Source organism: Furipterus horrens, unplaced genomic scaffold (assembly GCF_987537825.1).
Source record: "Furipterus horrens unplaced genomic scaffold, mFurHor1.1.pri manual_scaffold_4, whole genome shotgun sequence".
Classification (NCBI taxonomy): Eukaryota; Metazoa; Chordata; class Mammalia; order Chiroptera; family Furipteridae; genus Furipterus; species Furipterus horrens.
Window position 1 is genome coordinate 149068520 of NW_028327174.1, and position 13203 is coordinate 149081722.

At 38.4% G+C, this 13203-nt stretch overlaps 2 pseudogenes; one reads left to right on the forward strand and one right to left on the reverse strand.

The window, feature by feature from the left end:
- On the reverse strand, window positions 1-601 carry LOC150013031 (fatty acid-binding protein 5 pseudogene; annotated as a pseudogene).
- A 9636-nt stretch (window positions 602-10237) lies between these two features.
- On the forward strand, window positions 10238-10957 carry LOC150013032 (chloride intracellular channel protein 4 pseudogene; annotated as a pseudogene).
- The last annotated feature ends 2246 nt before the right edge of the window (window positions 10958-13203 follow it).

Below are 13203 nucleotides of genomic sequence, written 5' to 3' on the forward strand. Positions count from 1 at the left end.
CTAACCAAAGAGTTGGTCCCAATTAAACCCATACTTGGAAATAGTTGCATGTAAAATGTTTGTGATGAACGTAAGTGAATAGTAATGGAAAAAAACAAAAGCACAGAGAGATTTGCTCATTGAACTGAGCTTGTTTATCCTCACAGCTAATCTCTGTCCAGAAGGATGATAGAATTTTTACTCTACCTTTTCATAGGTCCAAATACAGGTGACATTGTTCATGATGCATTCCACCAAAATTTTCCCGCCTTCCAGTCTTCTCGTGATAGTGCTTTCCTTCCCATCCCACTCCTGATGTTGAACCAATGTGCCATTTATAAAGTTGCAGACAGTCTGAGTTTTTCTGCCATCAGCCGTAGTTTCTTCAAACTTCTCTCCCAGGCTACATGAGAACTGTGTCATTTTCAATGTGCTCTCAGATTTTACAGTGAGGTTTTTGCCATCAAAAGTGATGATACAGTCTGGTTTGGCCATGGCACCCATTTTCCGCAGAGTCATTCCCACACCTAATTCTTTCATGTACTCATCGAAGCCTTTGCTCTCCACTAAGTGCCATCTTCCTACCAGCTGCTGAATGGTGGCCATGGTAGGTACGGGAAGCGTGCGGGAAACCGGAACAGAGAACGGTGCTAGGAGTGTGGCCGGATTTTTGTTTTTAAATGAGAAAGTCTCTCTCGCTCTCTTTTTTTACTATAGTCTTCTTTATAATCATTTTAGTTGATCTTCTCTAGACCTCCTGTAGCTCCATTATGCCTTTAAAAATGCAGTGCTTAGGACTTCTGGTGTGAGACCCTCCCCAATGAAGTATCCATAAATAGCATGATTTGGATGCATGAGCACACATTCCAGAGACTTTTACTTTTGTCAAGTGTATGTCAAGAACTATGGCAGAATAGAATGGATATAAGAAGAAGTAAAGTATGGAGGGAAATTAAGTAGTTGCTGATAGAAGATGATACAGTAAATGGAATTTTCAGAAAGTATGCTTCTTAGGAGAGAAACATGATGCAAAAAAAAAAATTAAAGGTCATACTTCATGACTTAATTCAAATCATAAATATAGGCTTGTACTCAGAAAATGATATCACTATGTAAGAATGGGAATTAGATATTTATCTGAAAGAGAAAAATTGGCTGCTAATCCTACTGTGGATATTTTCATAATCTCACTTGGAAGATGGAATCAATTATATTTTACTTATCTGTATAGACATTTCACATTTTCTATGATTTAGTATGTCACAGTGAATGTTAACAAAGAAAATATGTAGGCACAGCAGAAGGATTTAAAGTAAATATTTTAATCTTATACTAATGGTTACTAAGGAAAGCTTGAAGAATAAGCTTGACAATTTGAGGGATAAAAAGGGAGCCAAAAAATAAATTTAGCTCTCACTGTTTTTTGAGTGTGATGACTCGTGATATTGAGAAGTCATCCCCACAGAATCTAGGCCAAGAGGAATGAAAGAGGAAATAGAGCAATGTCAGTAATTTAAGAAATCAGACATTTGAGTGGCTGCTGTTGTTGTTTTTAACCATTATGTTTAAAATGACAACTTTATTGAAATAGAATTTATATACATATAATTCACTCACTTAAAAGTGTACAAATCAATGGTTTCTAATATATTTACAGAGTCGTAAAAATATCACTACACAATTTTAAAACATTTTATGACCCTAAATGAAACCCTGTATCCATTAGCAGTCACTACCCATTCCTTTCCTAATCCTATCCCAGAGCCTAGCAACCACTGATCTACTTTCTGTCTCTATGAAGTTTTCTAATCTGGATCTTTCACAGGTGAATTCATGCAAAAGATCACTTATGCCTGGCCTTTTGTGTTGAGGCAGGGTAATAAGCCAGGACAAGGGGAACAGGGAAATTGAGACATATAGTTAAACAAGCAGTTTGCAGCCACCTAATAAATTGCAAAATCCTAATCCTGTTTAAGAGTAAATGGTTTACACTTCTCCCCTACCAGAGGGTTAATTGCTTAAATCACCCTACTCAGGGAGATAGATAACAGAAATTTAATTAGTGCTGTTTGCTGTCCTCACCCAAAGACAGATGAAATTAGGTAGTAAATTTCACTTTGGCACATCATCATAAAACTGATGAACATTCTATTGAGATCCTTCTCTGGGACCTCACCTAAGATCTCCACCTTTAAAAAGCTTTAGAGCCCTGGCTGGTGTGGCTCAGTGGACTGAGCACCGACCTACAAACCAAGGTGGTTCAATTCCCAGTCAGGGCACATGCCTGGGTTGCAGCCCAGTTCCCAACTGGGAACACGTGAGAGGCAATCATACATTGATGTTTCTCTCCCCCTTTTCCTCTCTCTAAAAATAAATACAATCTTAAAAAAAAAAAAAGTTTTACACTGAAGGTTCCAATGTGTGCTCTCCCTCCCTGGAGCAGGCCAGCACTTTTCCCTTCCCCTTCTTCCTCCAGAGGCATGTATTTCCTAAACCCTAAAGGACTCCACAAGGCTTGCAACCAGGGAGCAATGGCAGTGGCAGTTTGTCCTGGGCTAACCCCCTGATGCTGTCCCCAAGGCCCCCCTTTCTCTGACTTCTTAGTGAACTAAAATGTCCCTGCAAAGGCTCATTTCTTTCCTATAACATTTCTAGAGAACCAAGGCAGCCTAGTTTAGGCTCTCCTGTTGTTGTTTCCAAAACCCTAAGCCCTTTCTGGTCTCACTGTCTATAGCTTTAACAAATGTACCCTGAAAATTACCTGGACTTACCTTGTGAAATCTTTCCTGTACCGTCAACAACCTACACACTACCAGCTCACCCACTCAAGGCCAGGTCCCTGTAACAGTGGGAAATTGTAACATGGGGAATTCTAATTCACCCCCCCCCCATTCTTTTAGCATTGTTTCTGTAAATGCTGACTCTGACTATATGTAGCTTGTAGTTAAATGGCATGTTTGTATATGAATCCTAGAAACTACCTTCAAAAGATACAGACTCTGACCTTCAGGCATCTCATCTCTGGGAGAGTTGCTGACCTTCATCCATGGAGCCAGAACAACATAAAGCCAGGATGACTAAACCAGGATGATGCACACCAGACTATCACTTGCCTTATTGGAATGGACTATGCTTGTCTGCATGCAGAGAACTTTTCAACCCCCTCCCCTGATCTCTGTTCCGTCCCCAGTCCCTCCTTATAAAAACCTCTGTCTCTGGGAGAGGAGGTATAAGGGAGACAAATGGTAATGAAAAAAATAAAATAAATTTAAAAAATTTAAAAACCCTTTAATTCCACTGAGATGTGGAGATAGGCATTGAGACAAGTTCTCCATCTTCTGGGTTGCCAGCATCTGAATAAAACCACTTTCCTTTACATCAGCACCTGCTTCTTGAGTATTGGTTTTAGTATTGGCAGGCACCTGGACCTACGTTTGTTTCCATTTCCCTCCTGGTAACAATGTCTTGTTTCTTTCACTTAACATAATGTTTTCAAAGTTCATCCATGTTATAGCATGCATCAGTACTTCATTTCTTTATATTGCTAAATAATATTCTAATATCATGATGGCTGCCATTTATTGTGCACTTACTATGTTCTTGAGGCTTTATACACATTATCATTTTGCTGCGACCCGTGCAGCTTGATGTTGAAACCTAAGGTACCAGAGAGAGGGGCGGACCTGGAGATTAAAAGAAAAACACAGATACAAAACACAAGATTAATGCAAAGCGAGGGTCAGGTGGTCCATTGCCCTCGGATGGAGAGACAATGACACCGGCCTAAGTCCACCAAATTTAGTTATAAGATTGCATTACATCAGCCACTGTCATCAGCAGTCAGGAGGTGAAACTAACAACTGAAACTTCTAAGAAACTCCTGAGAAACTCCCGAGAAAGTGGTAGGCGGAGTGTTCTCAGATATCTTCAAGTATAGTATTCCCTTACTTATCATGGGTATTACGTTTTAGACCCCCCCCCCATGAAGTAGGAACCTTATATTTATTCTACTCTTAAACCTACATAACTTTAACAACATACATATACAGTACCGCAAAATCCCACGATATAGTGAAAAATCCGTGATGAATAATTAAATATAGTATTTTAAAACATCCTGTGATACAGTGAGGCTGCGATAAATGAACCGCGATATAGAGAGGGACTACTATGGCTCCTACTTTAATAGTCAGGATGTTCCCTGCTCCTGCTTTGTCACCAGCCCCCATTGCTCCAACTTCCATTATCAAAAGGCTACATGTTGCAGATGTATTCAGTCAGGCAAGACCTTGCAAATACTGGATCCCAGCCAAGCAGGTAGACAGTTAATGCTCAGAGAAATGAAGTGGTTGATACAAGGTCACATATCTGGTTAATGGAACTCATATTTGAGCCCAAGTCTACCTGATTTCAAAGCTTGTGTTCTTTTCATAGAATTTTTGGGGTCTATGCTGTCTCCTGGGGACATAGAAGATGGGAGAGAGTCTACTTGGGATTCTTGCCAGATTTTTGTTTCAAAAGAGCATTTTAGACAAAACAAAGGAATGTGACAATGTAAAAAGAACTAAATAATCAGGAAATCCTCATTTTTGTCAGATTGCTTTAATCTAAGTATTTTTGGTTGTGGAACCAGAAAAGCCAGAGTTCGTGCTGCCTGCCACTACCAGAACCAATAAGTAGAAACAAGGATTGAATATTTATGGACATTTTATTTAGATGCTGGTGATCTGAGAAGATGGTGGGTTATGTACCCTCAAAACCGTCTTAATATTTCATCTCAAGTCAACCTTTTTATAAGGAGAAGAAAAGGTAGGTGAGGGGTTTAGAAAAAAGATTAATCAGATAAAAGTTGCAGTCAGGATGATTTTCCTAGTACTGCTTTCTCTGTTGGTAAACAACTCAGATACCATTTTCATCACATGCAGAACCTCTGGGGCACAAAGGTTGGAGTCATACATTCCAGTTCTTGGAACAACAGCTTTCTACCTGCGTTGATTACTTAAGCCTATCAGCTAAGGCTGAAATCTTTAACTCTTGAGTTCCCCTATCAGTTGAAGTTAAACCCCCAACCCCATGTTTTCTGCCTTTTTGCTCAGTTCAGCTTGCCAATAAAAAATAGAAAAAAATTAAAAGATTCAAGAAATTATTCTACAGAGTTTCAGTGGCATGATGTCTTCTGTCTGAGTACGGTGCTTAGTTGGTTCCATCATCCTCCAGCTTGTGGGGGTGAGGGTTGGGGAATGTGGAGACCAGAGAAGAGGGATGATGGAGCTGACTCTAAATATCGGCTCTCCATTATAACCTGCTATCTCTATTTTATTCAGGAAGTTTAAGAAGGGTTTTGCTAGAGTCATAAAAAGTAAAATAAAATAATTAAGAACTATGTAGAGATCCCCGGGTGGTTACCTGTAAGATGAGACCATGGTGGGCCTTAGTCCCAGGTCATTGTATCTATGTCCATATCTGTAATTACCTTTTATAAATAAATGACTCTTGAATCTATATCACAATCCAGACCTCTCCCCTAAATATCTTTTCACATACCCAACTATTTATGGACCATCTGAGTTGGATGACCCACAGACCCCAAAAGGAAGTATCTCCCTTTTGTTCTGTTTCTGTTCTTTGTTTTGTGTTCTAGTGAATGGAAGTATCAACTACTCAGTTGCACAGATAAGAAAACTAGGCAGCTTCCTTGGCTTTTTATCCTTCCTAACTGTCTTCTATCCTTCCCACTCTGAATCAAATTAATAGCCAAACCTATCAATTATCTTTGAAATATCTCTGGAATCCACATGCTTCTCTCATCCAGAACTCAACTGAACTGGAGAGAGCTAAGCTGTCATCTGTTGGAGGAGCTGATTAAAAATGAGCCAAAATGAAAGTAGCAGTCAAGTCCTTAATCACTTATTACAACACTACAAGGAAGAGTCTAAAACCAGAGGAAGTATCAACTCCCTCCACTTCATTTTCCACTGTGAAATTGTGGGAGAAACTTGGTTCTGCTTGCCGATGCAGTAGAGAATTACAGATCAGCAAGCCTATTAGTGTGCAAGCAAAGTTTATTAGTATTAAGTTCTCATGGGAGGGAAAGGGCCTAGCTAAGGTGGGGGTAAAAGGCAAGAGCTTGGGTGGCAAAAGGAAGGTTGGCAAGAGGCAAGGGTGGCAAGAAGCATCAGGTCCTTTGTTTTGAGGACTTATATAGTTGGCGGGATAGGAGTGAGGGAGTTACATATTGGTCGGTGGGTAAAAGTGGTGCCAGCTTCCCCCAGAGGGACGTGATTACCCAAATGTAGGTATGTATGTGTGTGGGTTCTTTCCCAGATAGTGAAAATGGTACATAGAATTTCAAGGACTTCCTTCCTGCCTTCTAGGCCTTGTGTTGTTCAGGACACTTGGCAATCTTAGTAAGATCATTACAGAAGCTTACAGAAGCCCAGTCTCAAGCACTCTCCCCTCCTCCTGTACTATCTTTGTGTTGTGTGGAATGCCTAGCAATCTTATCAAGCCAGGCTCAGGACTGCTGGGTCAATGGGTGAGACATGTCTTCCTTTGCTTCTAGCCTCCTGTGTTAAGTTCTTAGTTAGATTGTAATGATGAGGGCTCTGCTTTTATTTCCCTTCTGGCTGCTCATTCCTAGCTGCTACCTAACAGAATGGTGTGTGGGTGAAGTTGACTCATTGTTGAGTAATCCCCAAACAAAGACTCCTACAGTTTTACAAACTGTAGTGCCAAAAGAAAGGAAGAAAGGGGAGGGCTAGGAGTAGAATACTGGTTCTGTGTCAGAAAAGTGTCTTCTAGGTCCCCTAAGTAGACCTCTAAATGGAGATGCTGGAATAAGAATGCAGATGTATTGTAAGAGCATGGCTGGACAGGGGACCTTGAGTTCTTGACTGCAACTCCCTTTAGAAACTGCAGTGCACTTACTGTGCACCAGATCTGTATGGGAGGGCAGCTTTTCCCCATGAGGCTTTCCTGGTAAAACCTTTGTAATTGCCTATTGTGGGGCCTGAAAGATTACATTTTGGATTCCTTTTATTTCTTTTTCTTGCCTATTTGCTCTGATATATACATATAAACCACTTTTTCTTTTTTAAATTCAGTTTTATTAACATAATTTATATAAAAGATTGTATAAATTTAAGGTGTACAATGTACTGATTTGATAGATGTATATATGGTAAAATTATTACCATAATAAGTTTATTTATTTCATCCATCACTTCACATTGTTACATATCTTTATTAAATAATTTATTTATTTGTTTGTTTATTTTATTTTTAGAGAGAGGGGAAAGGAGAAAGAGAGGGAGAGAAACATCACTGTGTGGTTGCCTCTCACTCACGCCCCCAATTGGGGACCTGACATGCAACCTAGTAATGTGCTCTGACTGGGAATCAAACCAGTGACACTTGGCTTGCAGGCCAACGCTCAATCCACTGAGCCACAGCAGCCAGGACTTACATTGTTACATATATTTATAGTGAGAATATTTTTAAGATCTTTTTAGCAACTTTCAAATGTACAGTTTAGTATTGCTAACTATAGTCAACATGCTGTACATTTCCATCCTCAAAACTTATTCATTCATCTTATAACTGGAAATTTGATCCACTGACCACTTTCATCCATTTTCCTACCTCCAACCCCTACCACTGTCCCTTGAAATCACCAATCTGTACTCTGTTTATATGAGTTTATATTTTTAAAATTTCATTTGACGCAGTAGAGACTAGAAATGTATTTGTACAACTGCTCTTTTGCACTTCTGCCATCATTGTGAGAGAAAGCATGTGCTGGGAGCCCACTGAACCAATGAGCAGCTTGGAATCAGACCCAGCTGACCCAGCTAAGTAGAGAGCACAGAAAGTGGTTAATATCTGTTAAATGAATAAATAAATTAGTAAAAAAATGAAATTAGAGAGACAAGAAAAGTCATAAGAAGATTTTGGACCTATATTTGTTTTCTCTCTATCCCTGCCCATGAGTGAGTAACTGGCAGGCAGAGGTGGAGGTGGCAATCAATAAAATGAATTATGAAAGTTTATTTTCTTCTGAGGCCATAGGTTAGCATAGCTTTAAGATAACCAACGTTCTTGAACTAGGTATGAAAAAACTTGTCTTTATCTGCAAAAGGGATGAAAGTTCAAATTTGTTCCTGAATAACATACTGATTTAATAATTGCCATATACAGTCACATATTATGAAAACAGGAAATTTTCTGCCTGCTATAAGATACACAGTTTTGGCACAATTTAGGCAAGGAGGAGAAATAAATGGTGGAAGTGGAATGAAGGCTTTCTCTTGCTCTTCTCAGCACAAAAAGTTTCAACTCACTTGTTAAGATGATTAGAAGTTAATATTTGTTCCTGAATCATGTACCAGTTGGGCTAACCACCAAGGAAAGGAAGCAACTTAGAAAGCAGGAAATACCCCACTCACTTTATAGCGAAGAGTCACAACCTGAGATCCTTGGTCCCCAAAGTCATGGAGGCTATAATTGGCATGCATCGGACAGGCCTCAGGTGTCATTGTCCCTACTCCCCTTTCCACACCCTCACTCAAGCCTACTAGGCAGCATTGTAGTAACCAGACCTCCACTTGGTGGAAGAACTGACCATTTGGAAGAAGTTCTGGGCCGTTGGAGCATTCTTAGTGAAGGGGGTGATGGGGCAAGAGAACTATGGCAGCAATGGTGCAGTTAAATTGAAAGTGTCATAGGGCATCAGTGGGTAAAGTGGCCTTTTTAAAGCATCCAGGGAAATTCAAACCCTCAGCTTATTTTGTGTTCTCTAAGCAGAGCTGAGTTGAGGGTTTGTCAAGTCCTGGCTCTGATCACAGTCCAGTCTGTGAGAGGAGGGAAGCCTTTGACTAGGGACTTCATTCAGTTCTTTGATTCAGTTGCCTAGATCCTATGGTTTTAAATGAAAAATCACCAGTGTAAAGAAAGTTTTAGGCTCATTTAAACCACTACCACCATTGCACCTATTCCTTATTTATTTATTTCATTTTTTAAAAACAAAATACCAGACATTGTTCGAACACTAGAGAGTTAAAAGTTAATAAGCTATAGCAACCAGAAACCACAATCCAGTTTAAGTTGAAAATAAGCAGACAGGAGTATGACAATTGTTCAAGAAAAAGCAGGTTCTCTGTGACTTTCTGGAGGCAGATAACTGGGCAAGTTACTAACCTCTCCATGCCTCGCAGATGATCTATCTAGAAAATGAGCATAATAATAATTACTTATCGCAGGAAAATTGACTCATTTGAAATATAGTGTTGCAGGAGAGCTCTACCCATACCCTGGACCACCAACCAGAAAGATGAACAAGTAGGTAACAGATCAAATTAAGCCTGAAACATCACTGGAGGCAAAAATGATAAAACTGAAGCTGTTCTAATATGGGCACATCATAAGAAGGCAGGATTCTTTGAAAAAGACAATAACGCTGGGAAAAAATATGAGGAAGACCAAATATTAAATGGACTGACACCATCAAAGAAGCCATAGACATGAGTCTACATGAGCTCAGCAGGGCTTTTGAGGATATGACATTGTGAACATCACTTGTTCATAGGATCACCAGGAGTTGAAGCCAAGTCAACAGCACATAATACACACAGACCTCATAAGGAATCAAATGAGTTAATGCTTGTAAAGCATTTAAATTAGTTAATACTTATAAAGCATTTAAAATGATACCTGACAGATCCTAAGCACTCAACAAATATTGTTTATTATTATTCCCTTTCTGAACCATCCACTCCAGTTTCTTAAAGCCAAGGGCGTTAAGAGATTTCATTGTTGGGTTTATTATATATATCATAAATCATTATACCTCAAATTTGCATTCCTAACAAGATTAAAGAGGATTAACATTTTAGTTGCTTTTGATGCAAAACTTGGAAGTAAGTGACAAAGCCTCCTTTGTGACTCACTTTCATGATCTTTTCCTTATCCTCTTGACTATTGATATTATTTGTGTAATATTGTTCTTTAAACTCATCTTCTTAAATATATGAGATATTTCTCCAAACAATATTCATAAAGCCATGATTTTGATGTCCTAGAAGTATTTTTTACTAAAATGCACAAAAATAAACTAATCAACATTACATATTAAAATAAAAATACCTGTCCTTGGAATCACCTAAAATCATCTCAATGTACTACAGCCTTTTGAGGTTTGTAGGTTCTTTAGGAGTTTTATCTGATTTAAATAATTTTCTGATATATGAATAGTTAGCCTCAGAACCCTGAAAAATTGAGCTCTTCGTCAAGGCTGGCAGTGATAGTGAAAGCATAGGAAACTGCCCCTTTTTCCAGAGGCTCTTCATGATTCTTTGGCTCAAAGGAGTTGTATTTAGTGTTACAACTGTTGACCTGAAAAGGAAGCCTGTAGACCTGCAGAACTTGGCTCCCGGGACCCACGCACCATTTATCACTTTCAACAATGAAATCAAAACAGATGTAAATAAGATTGAAGAATTTCTTGAAGAAATCTTATGCTCTCCCAAGTACTTAAAGCTTTCACCAAAACACCCAGAATCAAATACTGCTGGAATGGACATCTTTGCCAAATTCTCTGCATATATTAAAGAATTCAAGGCCAGAGGCTTATGAAGCATTGGAGAGAGGTCTCTTGAAGATACTGCAGTAACTGGAGAACTATATGAATTCTCCCCTCCCTGATGAAGTTGATGAAAATACTACGGAGGACATTAAGTTTTCCACACGTAAATTTCTGGGTGGCAATGAAATGACATTGGCTGATTGCAACCTGTTGCCCAAATTGCACATTGTAAAGGTGGTGACCAAAAAACCCTGCAACTTTGATATTCCAAAAAGGACGACTGGCATCTGGAGATACTTAACTAATGCTTATAGTAGGGACGAGTTCACTAATACCTGTCCCAGTGATAAGGAGGTTGAAATAGCATATAGTGACGTAGTCAAAAGACTTACCAAGTAAAATAGCATTTTTGAGAGAGATGTCTTCGCATCTTTTCCTGATTAAGAATATGCCTTTCCTAACAGACTGATTCTCTTCCTATAGAGTAGAAATTTTATTTTGCATGAACATGGCAGTTACTCAAGACTAGGATAAAGGGTAGATAAGGTATAGCAGCTATCTTTAAACATACACTCCTAAGCAGTATTATTAAAATTTTTTTTACCCTGCCTACCTCCTCTACCCCATATCCTCTTCTCTTCTAATTCAGAGACACTTCACCACAAACTTTTTACTTGAGAGGCAGTTTGCCATTCTCTAGAGCACTCACCATTGTGCCCATTTACTGCGTATAGATGGCAGGACTTTTGAGGTGCAATGGTTAACTGTTAAAACAGTAACCATGACCTCATCAGTCAACCCCAAACTGGTGCATAATGCATGGTACAAGGAATATTTATGTATTTTTGGAATTTTATAATATTTAGTAAGAGTATATAAAAGGATTGCTACTGTATCAAAATACTGTACTCTGTTTCAGTTTAGTCTATCCTAGATATGTATTAAATGCTGTTAACCACCAGAGAAGAGAGCCTTCTACCAATATCACTACAGATTTTGCTATTTTACTTTGTAAATGGGTTTTTACTTTTCCTAAAACATCTACCTGTTATACCAGTTATAACATCCGACACTATGTAGAAGCTAAAAGTTTAGAGGGAGGGATAATATTCTCAATCTTTCTCAAGAATTTTATCCATATAAAATAAATCAATGGGCACCTGACACTCTGTCTGAATGTGGTGTTTGCTATTTGCATTTTGCCCAGTGCCATTCATTTGGAACTTTATTGCTTTCTTCCTTTATTTTAAAAGGCTCCTTTTTAGGTAAACATAGACTTTGCTGTTTGTAGATCTTTTGAACAACACTACAAATACTGATATTTAGTTGATTTAGCTGTAGCAGTACAATGATTAGTGAAAGGTAAAAATTAACACAGAAATTAACCTAAGGAACATAGGGTGGGTTTGTCAAAATATTAAGAAGAATTTTGTTTCTAAAGTATATTTAATGTGGGTAATCTAAAGACTGCATTGTCCACCCTGTATTAAAAATAAGATAACACACAGATTAGCAGCTTTTCCATTCTACCCCCATTTACTGTTAGACGTTGGGTAGAGGATGCCTCACTCTTTTTAGACTAAATTGTAGTTGTTATGGTGAGTACATATTAACTGCAGTTTTGCCTAATGTCATTGTGTTTCCTTCAATTAAATTTTTCTGCAGCCACACTGAGGAATAACACTCTGCATGTTTGTTTGTTTTAAATTGAAGTCCTAACCCAGAAATTATTTGTACTCTAACAAGAGAGGATGAACTTGGTGAAAATAAAACAAAACCTTGCTGTGTATTTGCTCATTTTTAAAAATAAAGTTAGACTTTCTACGTACTGCTCTAAAGATGGGGTTGTGACTGTAATATATACTTTTGGTAACTTTTTATATCTAACTTGTTTTAAAAGTCCTATTTCTCACAGGTATTTTTGGAAATTTTAAGTATATTGTTTTGAAATGGCAGTGATTTCCTCCCTTTGATATGCTAACAGTGAGCGCTGGCTTTATGGAAGCAGCCTGATTTTTATAAGCATACTGCATTTTTTAACCTATTAGTAATTAGCTTAGCTCAGAAAGATAAGAAAAGCTCCATATTGTATCCATTTGGCTCAGGGAGATTTGCTTTACCTTTCCTAAAACTCCTTATTGCTAATCAAAAGTTTGAGCACCCACCTTTTTACAGTTAAATATTGGATGCTGATTTATCTGGTTCCAGGAAGAAACACTATCAGGTTGTCTACTGAGAAATACTATAGCAGTAGCTACAGTGGGTGAAAAAATGTCACATCTGCACCAGTACACTTTTCCTCTATTTTTTAATAGTGGTAAGTTGGCATTCAGGTGATACTGAACCTTGCCTCGTAGCTTAAAGTTGAACAGGAGTCAAAAGAAGGTTGTCTGTTCTCTTTAGTGAATGGTGGACTAAGCGGTGCAGAGTAGAGGGCTAATGAGGAAAGAGCAACATTCCTTAAAAGAGAGTGATGAAAAACACATTCTGAAACTCAATTGTAAAGTATTTTTTCCCTTGGATATTTAGTCTCTATCTTAAAAAAAAATTATCCCATGATTTCCTTCCCTGTCCTTCTTAATGTCCAAGGAAGGTAAGGTCAGTTAGGATTTTGATGAAGGCAAGCAAAATCATTTTTTGTGTGT